The sequence below is a fragment of the Apostichopus japonicus genome, chromosome 4, assembly GCF_037975245.1.
Source record: "Apostichopus japonicus isolate 1M-3 chromosome 4, ASM3797524v1, whole genome shotgun sequence".
In the NCBI taxonomy this organism is placed as follows: domain Eukaryota; kingdom Metazoa; phylum Echinodermata; class Holothuroidea; order Aspidochirotida; family Stichopodidae; genus Apostichopus; species Apostichopus japonicus.
In genome coordinates this window covers 3,141,681-3,154,335 of record NC_092564.1, presented here as the reverse complement: position 1 = coordinate 3,154,335, position 12,655 = coordinate 3,141,681, and the positions used below count along the sequence as shown (strand labels likewise).

The window sequence follows — 12,655 nt, the reverse complement described above, 5'->3', positions numbered from 1 at the left end:
AAAGCAGTAATAACTTAGAGCACTGATGTACACAAAAAAAAAACAACGCTTTCCTTCAATTTTGGTGCGATTTTGATTAGGATTATTCTCCCTGCATCACGCTATACACTATACGGAACGACTGAACAATGCATAATAGACCAGCTTCAGCTGTGTACAATTTGGTCCCGAGAGGAGAAGACATGTTTGTGTTGCCCCTCCCCTCCCTCTCGGCCGATTCAGGGCTACTCGGAACCATAGTTGTTGAATATAACACACCAAGGGCGTAGGAACCGGGGGGATGGGGGGGGCGCCAGCCCCCGCAGTGAAAATGTGGAGGGGCGGAAGTATCATTCCGCCCCCCCCCCCGGTTCGCAAGTCAGAAAACCCCTTTTTCATTTCCAAATGAGAAAAAATTCTCATTTGGGGACCAAATTGCATCTAAGACCAGGTGAAAATACAAAATTAAGTTTACAAAATGGAGTGGGTGTTGAAGTGTGCTATATTGCACCAAATTGCATCTGAGGCCACCTGGAAATGCAAAAAATTCCAAAGGGGAGGGGGACACCCCCTCCCCTCCCCCGACCAATCACGAGTTAGCTTCAAATACCCCCATCATAGATAATTGTCTCACTCAGCCAATCTAGGACCAGGGTGTCGTATAATCGCCCATGATTGGCAGATCTGGATTTGTATCAGACGATTATAATGGTATAGCGTCGTGTATAAGGTACGGAAGACGGATGGTTGCCAGTGGCGGAGCTAGGGGTATCGGTCAGGAGGGGCGAGAATGGTCTGTAGGGGCGCTTTCGACACTATCTAAGCAGAGCGCCACCACAGGTTGGCGCGTAGCGTACAAACATTGTTTTGAATAAAGATACTCCTTAGATCGCCGGAAATGCAGATAAACGAAGAATAAATAGGTGTAACCGCAAAATTACACCAACAAAATATGACAAATGTCAATAGGTAGATGAGAGCGCAATAAAAAAGGCGATAATCGCGAATAAGTAAAAAGTGGTAAAGAGGTGAAAAGGGCGCCAGCAGTCCATATGAGTCCGTCAGGGGGGGGGGGGCATCCGCCCCCTGACTGTATGGACGCTCCGCCACTGACGGTTGCCCTGAGGTTTGATTAAAAATGTACAGTTTACGAAATTTTTCCACAAATTAATGGTAAGCACAACTCTGTTAACATAGTCCTTGGCGTTTTAATTGCCTTTGAAATTCGTCCTATACTGCAGCTTTTTATAAATACACATATGCGATAGAGACTTCTACTTTTTGTATTTGAATGTATATGTAAACACACCATTGAGTAACTTAACAACAACATTAATTGCATGTATAGTGTTATAGGTTGTGTCAACATAATACAGTGAAGTACAGTATCTCATCTCACTATACATTTCATGTTTGGAGATGAGATAATAACGCATCCAAAACCTGTTTATTAACTTGAAACGAACAACCCAGCATGACTGGATGACATTTAACCCGATTATGTCTTTAACCTACTGTAATATATGGCGTCGATAATGTTATTTGACACCATAACATTCTTATGTTTTCTCAGCGTTAGTCATGTGTTGCGAACTGACCTTGTGGTGGCTGTATTTAGACTAAGAAATCCAGTCACTTTATTTAATGAGCCTCAGATATTTAGAGGGATGTTTCTCACAATTTAAAAGCGGCATTAGCTGGATTATTAAGTAATGCTTGTTCACGGTCTACAATACATCAAAATTGTTTGCCTATACAATGACCATTTAAAGCAGTTCAGTTAGACTAAATAAATACAATAACGAAACTGTACTACATACATCGACATGTTCCTGATGAGGAAGCCACACCTCCTATAGTCATGGTATCTCACTATGTCAATCAGCAGAATATACCACGATACAGCTAATGACACTCAGTAGCGTACATTGCGTGCATATTATGTAGCAATTATAAACCATTGAATACCGTGTTTGATAAATATACTGACGTATACCATATAAACTGAGAGGACTTCATGTGACACGGTTGATACTGGACAAAACACCGAACCTTTTCGACGCATTAAACAAAAGATGGTAAGTATATCAATCTCTTAACATTGTCCTAATTAGTGCTTTAATTGCTTTTGAAATTGTCGTACTACGGCTTTTGTTTAATAAATACAAACAAATGAGAGAAAAACTTAATTATAGAGTACTCTTAGTGGTATCATGGCGGTTTACCTACATTTATTTATACCAAGGGGAATTCCAAATTCCTTTACAAATCTGATATGCGTTATCGTTTTGTTCTAATTGAGTTAAAATACGGTTATGAGGTTACAGATTTACTTGAACTATCTTACTTCTGTGTTTCTTTGTTTTTCGTCTCTTTGGTGAGTTCTTCCTTTCACAATGCACTGAAATATAAGGGGTTGGGGGGGGGGGGGTGGGGTTGCACAACCAAAGTTACAGCTTTATACAATGAACACATGTCAAGGCAATGAAAAAGGTTGTATGTTGAATGGCTTTGCCAATGCACCAGTCTTAATTCAAACATTTTATGAATCTATATATTATATATATATATATATATATATATATATATATATATATATATATATATATATATATATGTATATTTATATAAATAGGCCTACAAACACACACACACACATATATATATATATATATATATATATATATATATATATATATATATATATATATTGATGTATCATAATCATTTCATTTATTTGTTTCTTCACAATTAAAAACAGAGAAGTTAAGTAAGTAGCAAAACATATTAACAACAGGAAAAATTGTATATATACATATATAAAATTGAAATTGTAGTGAGTAGGAAAATCCAGAACAGTGAAAAAACTTCCAGTCTCCACTTGGCTTCGATTCCGGGCTTTCCGTTTTATATGCGGACACCCTAACCACTAGGCTATGGACGATGATTGTTTGATCAATCCAGTATGATTGTGTTATGGAATGGGGTTTTCGGTATATAGGACACATAAATTGATCACATAGATGCTAATTCCGACTTGTCGCTTCCAGAAATTTGATGCTCAACAGTTCACCCAAAAGCGGCAACCTACTCTGCTATTTTACGTAGAGTATTAACGTTAGGCAACTAAGTGACCAATTCATTTTGTAGATTGTAAGAAATTCTCAAAATAAACAAATAACTTAGTACACTGAATTGAGAGCCACTAAGGGTATATATGCAGGGACGTGCCCAGGATTTCCTGAGTGCCGGGTACACTGATCGCCGTCCTGGGAGAGGGGTCTAAGGGAGAGGGGTGTCCCTCTCCCCTTTGAGATATTTTTCGATTTTTGAAGGTGCTTAGATGCCAAATACTGGCACTAGTGAAGCTTTGTAAGCACATACACAAGTACTAGTTTTGCTAACAATTTACATTTTTTTAGTGAAATATACGTACCTGGTAAAAGTTATTACTTTGTTTCAAAGAGATTTTACAATGGACCGATTGAGAGCCGTAAGTTATGTTTCTCGCAAGCGTATAACTGATGCATTATTAGTCTGTATGATTTTGGCATAGGCTAGGCCCAAATTATGTTGAATATATTGTTAGGAATGTCGGGATGTTAGATGAAAATAGTGCTGGGCGGGATTCCCGATTTTTAAGACAGTGGTTGGCGGTAATTTTTAGTGCTGGGCGGGGCCGCCCAGTGCCGCCCAGCGTGGGTACATCTCTGTATATGTATATATGTATGATTAGGAGAAACAAATAAATGAAATGCGATGAAAACACAAAGTCGTCCCAATAACTTTTCATGTAATGTTGAAAAGACGAATGTGTATCTGACTATATATGTTAGACCATCAATAAGGAAGTATATACTAAATGGCACGCAGATACAGGGGTGGCGGATTCAATATGTGGCAGTGGTGTAGGTGCATATATTTCTAGGGGCAGTATGGGACACGTGGCATTCATTTTTCAGAAGCCTATATGTTGGCAACATAAACATCGTATCACCAAAGGTAAAGAGGGAGGATTTAATCTATCACCACCCCTCCACTAGTACGACAATTGGAGAACAGTGTCTTTCCATAATCTATTTAGAAATGGCATGGAACGCTCAGGCTGTATTATGTTGTTAATAGATAGATAGATAGATCAACTTTATTGCATCCGATAGGGAAATTACATGCTTGCAGATAAAACAGTAAGATATAAAAACGATACTATACAACAATAAGAGAACAAACAGTAGGACAATAAAAGCATAAGAAACGCTAATAACAAGGAACGGGAACAGATGCGCCGAAGCTCACAGAAAGGCAAGGAATAAAGAGTATAAACAAATCACAAACGGTAAATATGATAAGAACCCAATGAAAGAAGGAAAGACAAAGGCAAAGGCAAGAGATTAACGATTAAAAGATGCATTAAAAATTCTAACAGCTTGTCCCATGAAAGATGAGGGGTAACGATTAGTATGAGCCTTCGGAGGTCTCATCCTCCCACTACGAGGGATAATACAATATTATCGTCATGTAGCAATATTATTTCAATGATATCATCTTTCAATCCAAGTCTGGATTTTTGCTCATTTATTATGGTCGGGAAGACAAAAGATGAAAAACAATTAGGATTGAATGTATCTTATGCATTTATGTATTCTTATCATTTTCATTGACATACATGTCATTGTTATATACAAAGGGTGTGCAGTACACATAACTCATTAATGTAGGGATAATTATTTAATAATTTGTATAATTTTTAGTTCCCTTACTTACATAATTCCAATACGTCACTCCTGAACCCCTCATTCTGCAGTTATACGGTAAATATTGGTAAGACAGCAAGCAGGTATACAAGTTGAGAGATTGCAAACGTCTTTATTATTCAAATTTTGCATATAGGAGTTACATCACGTGACGACCAACTATGAAGGAGACCCTTTATTCTCGAGAGTTTTGGAGCCTAATTAATTAAGACAAAATTAAAATCATCTTCGTGATGTGTGAATACAATACCAAGATGTTTAATAGAGTTACTGCAGATACTACAGTTAAAGTTAGAAGATGGATGAATGGATAAGTGGATGCAAGGGCGTCATATAGCGGGAACAAATATGACTTATCTAAGTTCACCTTCAGCCCTGACACCTGAGAAAACCTTTTCAATACATTGAAAATCTTCTGAATCGAACTTTCAGAGCCATCCGTTACTATGACGGTGTCGTCTGCATATACTGAGATATTTTAAAGGAAAAGTAGAGATAGATATTCCTTGAACATTTCTGTGGGATTAACTCTTGCTTTCATTTGTTATACCATGTTTGCATTCAACTGTTTCATGTGACCTTTCAACACATATATGTCATAAAACACCTCTGAAAACTGAACTAGTAAGATATTCAAAAAGAAAAAACAGCATTGTCAGATTTCTTCGGCGGGCCTTTGTGCACATGCATGGAGGCCGAGAGACATGCAGTCTGGGGTATATATATATATATCAATAATAATTGCACCGCAGCTATTCGATTAATATTCCTTTGAAAATGATCAACCAATGAGCTTGACTAAACGAAAGAAAGTACTATGGTTTTAAAACATATGCGCTAAGCATTACAAAAACTGAACGACAAGAATAAAACAAAAAGAGCTTGATGGTTTAACATCGCAAGCTTATAACTAAATATCTGAGTCCTACTACTTCCGAGCACGGAATGTCTTTAATTAGGTCTTAAAACGCAAGGTTGTGCTATAGGTACTGTTTAATTTTGGATAAAAAAACAACTGCACGTTCCTCCCGACTGCCTGACTGAGGATGTGAGGGTGGAGGGGGGGGGAGTGGCGGTGTTTTCGTCACCCGGCTTCCCTTTGCGAACGTCACTGACTGTCACAGTCGAGCCAAGTGGAATGCATTCTGGTCGCGATTCTGTTCATAGTAGTCAATAATGCTATTGTTTTTGTTTTTACTTTTGTTATTATAGGAGCAGTCAAGAAACACATCACAAGCTCCTGAACTGCACGGCGCCCAGCGATCCCAGCAGCACCAGGGCACCGTGTATAATGCCAACAATAACGCTGATACCGTCATCGTTAACCAAGTTCAAAAGAAGTGCGTTTTCACATCCCAATTGATAATAACGTTTGCCTTCTCTATTCGTGCTTTAAGGGACCCCGACACATGTTTGAGATTTGGGGGGGGGGGGGTGGTGGGGTTGTGGCCGGAGTCCGACCAATGTTCAGTGGTTTCGAAATTGCTAACTGGAGCTAACTGTGAAAATCCTTGCTAACCAAATAATTTGTTCTCTTGTTTGTATGGAAACCACTTTTCCATGAAAATAAAGAAAGACGTAGAAAGTCAAAGACGATCATTTTCTGCAGTATAGGTAAGAAATCGCTAAAGAGCGAACAGTAAAGTCATGGAACGCCAAACGGTAACATATTTAATGATGCACTACGTTACATGACGTATACTAATAGAAAGAACTGATGACAAATAGCATATTGTATTTTTTTTTTTTTACTCTTTTGGCGTTCCAAAGCTAATAAGGAGTCGACAAGGACGGTTGCACCCTCGCAGGCTCTGTTTGTTTTGATCGACGGATATGCAATAAACAATGTGTGAATATTTACATGACAGAACACGCAGGCCGTTTTACAGGGGGTTTACAAGGGTTTTACAGGGGTTTATTGCCCCAGTGTTCTATATAAAGTCAGATAATCCATCATTCCTGCTCAAACTTCAAGACGCATTTACTTGCACTCCAAAGCATTTACCTAACAATGAGATATTTAATTATCTACTTAATCGATGGCTGGGGATAAAAATTGAGCGCGTCAGAGTATAAACCAAAAAAAAAGAAGAACAAGAACAAAAAAAAAAAAAAAAAAAACGTTTGAGGACGTTATAAAGTGAGTCACTGATTGACTGGTTTTTATTATATTTTCTTCATATGTCAATATTGGCTTAAAAACAAGTGGTAAGTGATATGAGGTGGGGATGATATGAAAGACATATATAGTAATATGACCAACCGGTAAAACAAAGAAATATGTGTGGTAATGTTGTATAGTTTTTTTGAAACCAGGTCTATTGTCTTTATAAGTTTATGAACTTCATATAAATTTAAGTTTAGAGAAATAATTTAGCGAATTTTCGTTCACAAATGTAGAATTACAAATATAAGCTTTGATTTGTCCCTCTGATATATAGTAATTCATAGTTTATGCTATTCATGAGTTAGATAAATAATCCTTTTCTAAGTCTCTACACTAAACACGATTCAAATTTAATTTTTACTCTTTTTTTTTTCTACAGGGAGGTTAACCATTGCCTTCACTGCATCATATCAATATTTTTCTTCCCGTGGCTTCTTGTATGGCTTTGTTTGGTGAGTGTTATATATCGGTTTTATGAATCCATTCCTTAATTTCAGCATATCACGAAAATTGTATCATATTTTTTTAAGAAGAAATTCTGTTAAAGCACATTAATACTCACACACACATGCACACACGCACATACAAGAAGAACTATTGTGTAGAACCTAAGTATAGTAAAAATAGAGGATACAATGGGGGGGGGGATGCTTACATTTCTTAAAGTTTTTACTTCAATGTATTAAACGTTACGAATGTCTTTGAAACAGAGTTATCGGCCAAACACAAGCAACTAACCAAACAAAGGCCATTGTATAAAAGACAAAGCAAAAACGAACAGTTTGTTCAAGTACACTTAATAACACGTTTTTTGTTTTCTTGCGGGAGGGTGGGGTGGGTAAGGAGAGTTGGTGTGTGAGAGGGAAAGAAAGGGGAGATCAGTTTACAAAGTTAAAATGCAATTAACTCTCTCTAGTTTGATAGTAGATTTCACGTACGTTCCGACAGTTACAATGTTCCATTGAGAGAACTGGCTGTAACATTTGTAAAACAACTGGCTGTGTTTTACTAAAAGTTGCAACCAGGAGTGAAGTTGTGCTATTGTATTAGGATTTTACCTCTTCTCTAACTATCAATGCCCGTGCGATGATCATTTATTGTTTGTTGTTGTAAAATAGCATTTTATAACACATGTCATATTTAGATCACGTGATCGTCGATCTTTTCATACATAAAAAATGTAAATAAGTCTATAAAAATCCAAAACAGTCTAAAAATGAAAATCTTGATCAATTTCTTTTTTTTTCTTTTCTACCAGTGCATCTGTAATTAGGGACTTACATCGACGCAACTCCACAGCGTATCTGACATAGCTGCAAAGCACCGACATATATGTACCCAGAATGAAGGTTCCAAACTTATTGCTGAAGACAGTATGCAGATATCTGACGTCACCTTCCCTTGTTCATTTCACTTTAAAGTTGTGTTTCCCTCAAGGAAAGCAATCTTGTAGTTTTTACCGCATTTTTTCATTTCATTGGATCCCCTGTGTATAATATTGTATACGAAAATAATCAACTAAGGGAACAAGTAAATTAAGAATGTTGACTTATAAAGGATGCAAAAGGATAGAGGTATTCTCCAACGTTATCAACTATCATGTAGGCGTGTAGGTTAGTTGGGCGTATAGTTACTTTATTCAGTAAGCTCCTTTAAGTCCCTTATGGCTAAGATGAGGATAGTCAGCAGACTGGTAATATAACTCTAGAAGATGTTGTAATTCTGTTTCTCCAGCTCAGTTATATAAAGACTGCTAGAAGTTGTAGTTAGCTTCATCTAAAATGAAAACTTCCAAAACAATAATATTTCCGACACTTGGCTCTTTGGAGCAATATATATACGTATATATAAAAATTCTCGAAAAGGGTTACGTCTCCGATGATTAACAATCATATAGTTAAATTAATACCCATTAAATAATACACATGTGTAATTTCATGATCGATTCCGTCTAGACAAGGTGTCAAATTTTCTATAGGCTTAAGAATGGCCAGTGCAACTGATGAAATGAACACATTTGAATAAATGTTCAGCGTTCAATACTTCAGCATACATTCGTCCATGTTTTTATTTTTATTCTAATAAAAAGAATTATCTGATATTCTACCAAAAGTGAACTTGAAGCAAACGGGTGTGATGTCATAGTTGCACACTGACAAATAATGTTTTGCTTTTTCTTCATTTTTCAGTCTGATTTGACCTTTGATTGGATAGGGTTACTAGTTTGTCTAAATGGGATGTGAAGATTATAAAATACCAATACCCGTGGTACATTCACATTATGGACGCATCCAATTGTGGAGTATAAAATTAGACGTAAATTTTAAAGAAACACAAAACATTATTTATCAATGTGCAACCATGACGTCACACCTGTTTGCTCCAAGTTCAATTTTGGTACGAAAGGTGGTTACTTCAACTGTCAATATCTCACAAACGGTTTATATGAATTGAATGCAAATATCCCCAGAATGATTAGATAAAGTTAAAACATTAAGTTTCACATGTGAAGATCAGATAAACACAAATTTAAATTATCTAGCATACATGCACAATAGTCTGTTTTCAATGATGTGATCATACACGTTCGGTACCTTCTGATATAATATAGATAATTTTATAGCTCGTTATCGTGATCTAAGTCCAATTTAATTTCCAACAAAATGATCAATCATAATAAAGCAAAGTAGAAAGCATATCAACTTTCTCTTTTCCTTTCTTTATAACTGAGTCATTTGTTAATTATTAATTAATGTACATTTGCTGGTTACAAATTCTTGAAAAGGGTTACGTCTCCGATGATTAACAACCATATAGTTAAATTAATACCCATTAATAATACACATGTGTAATTTCATGATCGATTCCGTCTAGACAAGGTGTCAAATTTTGCTATAGGCTTAAAAATGGCCAGTGCAACTGAAGAAATGAACACGTTTGAATAAATGTTCAGCGTTCAATTCTTCAGCATACATTCGTCCATGTTTTTATTTTTATTCTAATAAAAAGAATTATCTGATATTCTACCAAAAGTGAACTTGAAGCAAACGGGTGTGATGTCATAGTTGCACACTGACAAAATAATGTTTTGCTCTTTCTTCATTTTTCAGTCTGATTTGACCTTTGATTGGATAGGGTTATAGTTTGTCTAAATGGGATGTGAAGATTATAAAATACCATTACCCGTGGTACATTCACATTATGGACGCATCCAATTGTGGAGTATAACGTTAGACGTAAATTTTAAAGAAACACAAAACATTATTTATCAATGTGCAACCATGACGTCACACCTGTTTGCTCTAAGTTCACTTTTGGTATGAAAGGTGGCAACTTCAACTGTCAATATCTCACAAACGGTTCACAGGAATTAAATGCAAATTTCCCGAGAATGATTAGATTATGTTCCTCTTTTACATATCAAGGAGACATTTTGACCTGGACTGTTCTTTTAATATGTTTATTAAAATTTACAAAAGGTTTACGGTTGTTTACTTTTGATGATGGAATAGTCACCAAAGGATAATAGCACTGAGGTGCTTGTAAGTTTATGAAACTGATCAACTTTGCATAATGGCGTCGAAATCCTATTCTGGTTCTATATTAGGCCCTCGTTTTATACAACGGTAGCTCTATAAACCCCTAATCGTACTTATTTGACATTTCTTGTCATGTTTAGCCAATTTTTTTAACCGCCAGTACCGACAGCATTTCTTAATAATTCACAGTAGCGGGACGGTGGGGGGGGGGGGGTGGAAGCGGCGGCGACAATTAAGGGTTTTTCATTCATATGTTAAGCCCCCCTTCCTTCTTGCGATGAAAAGAATAACGGGTCGCTATTTTGCAAGAATAGTGACAATCATTTAGATGAAATAATCGAATTTTCAGATAAACAGTCGACAAGTTCAGGGACTGATGCAGGATTTTTGACAGGGGGGGGTCTGACTGGTCCATCCGCGCCTGATCGAAAGACTATCTAAGCGGAGCGCCACCATCGGTTGGCGCGGAGCGTACCAGAAAATTTTTGGCTTTACAAACCCCTCCCCCCCCCCCCCGATGGCCAGAAACGGCACTTCCCGAGTATTCTAAGCTGCATGAACCTAGCCTGAGAATATGGATCTCATGTCTGCAATTTCTCAATTGATGAGAAAAAAACAATCTATGAAATATGGTAATACATATCAGATGAGTTGAGATGATACAAAAATCATAATGCCTTTAGCCACCAATCCCCCGCCCGTTCCGTCACCACTGTTTGATGCAGGGCCGGATCCAGGATTCTGGAAGGGTGAGGGGTTTGGCCTCCAGTGATCCTAGGGTCTAAGGGGAGTGGGTTTCCCTCTATCCATTGTGAAATTCTTGGATATTTAAGTACAACAGGGAACCCCCTTCAATTTAGCCATTCAAAGCACCTACAAAAACTCACTCGAAATGTATCTGCATCAGTACGAGTTAGCTAGTTTTATTGATGATCTATTCATGGTAGATTGGAGAGAACAAACGCCGTGGATGTTTCTCAATGAACTTTCGGAACACTTCGTCAGTGTCGATAGGAGTGTTATAATACGTGTTCACGAGAACAAGAGCTGTGAGACGTTCCTTGCCCATTGTTGATCGGAGAACAGTTTTATGCCTTCTCACCGCAGAAAACGATCTCTCATGAAGAATTCGTCGGCGCATCCTATGCAGCCTACCGCTCTGCCACCTCACCGCCCAAAACAATTCGAACACCACCTCAATTCTGAAACTTTTCGGTCTGAAAATTGAGATTTTTAGGCATTTTTTGCACGTGTCGCACGCGTGCACACTAAAGTTCATTTGACGGAAAAGATACACCTGGCTGACTTGTAAGGATAACCGCCTTCTGACGTCCTACATGTTTAAAATTGGCGTTTAATTTAATTATTTTTTCTCTCTCTCTTTTTTTCTCTCTTTTTTTTTCTCTTTTTTTTTTGGCCAAGAGCAGGGGGGTCCGGACCCCCTGGACCCCCCCCTGGATCCGCGCCTGAAGTTGGAAGAATAATGTTGAAGTTTCGACTGTTTCAAGTTATCATTTGACTGTTAAGACTTCAGACTTGGACCTCAACTGTCATTTGATCTACACAACTGGAATATCACTGGTGATGTTTTACGTAAGCACATGCACAATTTACTGTATAATGGGTCCTTACACTCACTTCACATTGTCGCATTACTACAAATGACTCATTCTTGACCAATCATGTTTTCCAACATCAAGCAAGAAACAAGAAGAAAAATAAAAACAGAATGCAAAGTGCATTGAGGTTTAGATGACTTCATTGCAATATGATTTTGCTTGTTAGTAACCAGAACTAGCTGTACAATAAAAATAGCCCGAACCACTATTTTGATACAATTACATTATGGCATGATAAACACAGGTCAGTCTACTGTACGTGGTAATACACACCTCCACCAAAAACAGGGGTCTTGCACTCAATGTTATGCATCCACACATGCACCAAGTATGAGAGGTATCCACAATTCCCATCATAAGATATCATGTAAAAGGATTTTCAGAGTTTTCAGAGTCAACAGGATTCTTGTACTCAATATGGCAAATCCATATACCATGTATGAAAAGTATCCTTGATTTCTGCCATGGGAAATCATGTTTTCAAGGTTTTCAGGCCTCTACAAGTATTTTTAAAAGCATTCGATTTGGCGACAGTGACTAAAACTCTACTGGCCAAATTATACTCGCCAGTGCACTTAGGAAGAAGTATAGTGCTAC

The 12,655-nt window shown here is 37.4% G+C and overlaps 1 long non-coding RNA gene across 1 annotated transcript; it reads left to right on the top strand.

Annotated features, from left to right (window-relative positions):
* The first annotated feature begins 1,888 nt into the window (after nt 1-1,888).
* On the top strand, nt 1,889-9,598 carry LOC139966149 (uncharacterized). Its single transcript, XR_011792486.1, has 4 exons — nt 1,889-2,057; nt 5,946-6,073; nt 7,280-7,352; nt 8,159-9,598. It is a non-coding gene; the product is annotated as an uncharacterized lncRNA (long non-coding RNA).
* The last annotated feature ends 3,057 nt before the right edge of the window (nt 9,599-12,655 follow it).